General features: G+C 39.2%; 1 non-coding gene across 1 annotated transcript; it reads right to left on the reverse strand.

Annotated features, from left to right (window-relative positions):
• Positions 1–751: 751 nt before the first annotated feature.
• Positions 752–812, reverse strand: LOC127667213 (U7 small nuclear RNA). The gene has a single exon (XR_007973849.1). It is a non-coding gene; the product is annotated as a U7 small nuclear RNA (small nuclear RNA).
• Between the last annotated feature and the right edge of the window lie 1,853 nt (positions 813–2,665).

Below are 2,665 nucleotides of genomic sequence, written 5' to 3' on the forward strand. Positions count from 1 at the left end.
AATGAAATAAAGTATTCCTATATATTCCAATATAGTCTAAAACTCAGAATCTTTCTGCTTTAGCCTCTTGAATGCTGGAGCTATACCCTGCAAGTAACTGTGTCTTTCTCTTTCCTGTCTTGAAATTAGCACTTAGACTTTCATATATATCAAATGTTAGATGTTAACTCAGCATTTTCTAGTTCTATAGAATGCCAAGATTCATTCTCAGCTTGGAAAGGGGTTCTGAGAGACGGTGTGTTTGGGAGGAGAGAAAAGAAATGATTTAAAGTCAAATCATGGGTTCAGCCTTGTGGTCTATGTTGTGGATTTCCAGACTGCTATCTCTCTCTTTGTGCTCTGCTCTGCTCTAGACAGTTTTTTCTTGCTATTCCAAAATCTCTTTGCTTGAGACAGCTCTCTCTGCTAGTAAAAAAAATTAAAAGCTCTCTGGATAGCTCATAGATTTTTCCATCTAAAATCAGAAAGGCTGTTAAAAATTCTTGTATTTTACAACCAAGTCAAAAATCCTGTTAAAAAATTCTAAAATTAACTCTTAGATTTTCTGATTAAAATGAGAAAAAAAGCTGTGTTTGCTCTTCAGTCAGCCTTTTCTGGGTACTTGCTAGAAAACATTAGAATATTCTCTAGTCAGAGTTGAGATGTCTGGAGATCTCCAGAGATCTCTCGAGAGTGAACACAGCTCTTAAGATTTGTTTTTCTAACAGGATTTCTGTTAGAGAAAGAGCTATATCCACTCTCTAAGTAATTCTTGGAATTTCTGACCATCAGAAATCCTGCTAGAAAAAGTTCTAAAAGAGCTATGAAAAATTTTAAAAGAGGTATGTTTGCCCTGCATAGATTTTTCAGACTAAAATCAGAAATCCTTTTAGAAAAAAACCTTGAAGAGCTGTTTTCACTCTGCAGAGATCTCCAGACAGCTCAGTTCCTGCTGGAGAACTGCTATTGCTTTCTACTTGCACTTCTCAAGTAGACCAAAAGGCCAGGTTCTTGTTTACATATCAATACAATTATCTATTCCAGTTCCCTTTTTATTATCCTATAAATCAACATTCCGTCCCCCACCTAGAAATTCTCGAAAAGACAGCAAGCACTCAGGGCAGTAGGCGGTGGTGGTGCATGCCTTCGATCCTAGCACTCTGGGAGGCAGGCAGGGGCAGTCAGATTTCTGAGTTCAAGGCCAGCTTGGTCTACAGAGTGAGTTCCAGGACAGCCAGGGCTATAGAGATGAACCCCGTCTTGAAAAAACCAAATCCAAAAAACCCAAAAACCAAAACCCAAAAAACAAAAAACAAAAGCAAAAACAAAACAAAAAAACAAGCAAACAAACAAACAAACAAAAAACCAAAACAAAAAACAGCAAGCACATTTTATTTTTTTTAAATTGCAAAAGATCAGAGATCTTCCTGCCTTTGTAAACTTATCTGGGTGGGCCCTTGTCCTGAAATTACCATTTCCACCACACCTGGATCTTCACCTAAATTAGTTCTTTCCCATGCTGACCTTGACCTTGAATCTGCCTGCATTTGTACCTGCTTGTCCTTTTTGACCAGCTGCCTCTGTTCCTTGGGATCTGTTAAAGATTTTGTTCAAATCATATTGCATCCTTATATTTTTGCATAGCTGGGAAATTGGGTATTTTGGAACTTATGTTTTTACATTTCTTTTCCACAGCCTTAAGTGCTGTCCTGAAGTTCCTAACATTTACTATTTTGCCAAACACATAGACACATGCTTGATTCCTAGACTAGTTCTGTTCTAATTATCATGGAGTCATTAATGTTAACATGGAGGCCATTATTCTGAGGAATATGAAAACATGGTCATTATTATACAAGCAATCTGATTTCATTGAGAATTGACTAAAGGGTGTTGCAAAGGGGAAGCTTCTCCTGAAGTGATTGACTAAAGGAGGTGTTGTTGTCAGCCATGATTGTGTAAAGTACTGTGGCCTAGGCTGGTGGCCCAAATGGAATAAAAAACAAGAAAGAAGGAGTTATGCTCATGTAAGCAAGCATTCCAACTCCATCCCCTTTCTCATTGCAGTCAAAATTTCTATAAGGCTTTCAACATCTATTGGGAGAGACTGAGAGATAGATTGAAGTAAGTGCTAAACATGATATGTATACTCGTACTTTGACTAGTAGAGAGCATTTTGTGGTTGAGAAATTCCTAGCAGAAAGCACAAGAGGTTGTGCAGTATCAACGAAGTTGAAGCCAACAGAGAAAATGGTTAGTGTAGATTGTAGTTTTTTCAAAACCTACATTTTTATTAGATATATTCTGTATTTACATTTCAAATGTCCCCTTTCCTGCTCCCCCCCCCAAAACTCCCCTAACCCATACTCTCTTCCCCTGCTTACCAAACCACCCACTCCTGCTTTCCTATACTAGGGATTCTAGCCTTCTCAGGACCAATGGCTTCTCCTCCCTTTGATGTCTGACAAGGCCATCCTCTGCTACATACATGGCTGGAACCATGATCCCTCCATGTGTACTCTGGTGATTTAGTCCCTGGGAGCTCTGTGGGTACTGATTGGTTCATGTTGTTGTTCCTTCTTTGGCACCTCAAACCCCTTTAGCTCCTTGGCTCCTTTCTCTTGCTCCTCCACTGGGGACCGTGTGCTCAGTTCAATGGTTGACTGAGAGTGTCCCCCTCTGTATT

Source organism: Apodemus sylvaticus, chromosome 16 (assembly GCF_947179515.1).
Source record: "Apodemus sylvaticus chromosome 16, mApoSyl1.1, whole genome shotgun sequence".
In the NCBI taxonomy this organism is placed as follows: Eukaryota; Metazoa; Chordata; class Mammalia; order Rodentia; family Muridae; genus Apodemus; species Apodemus sylvaticus.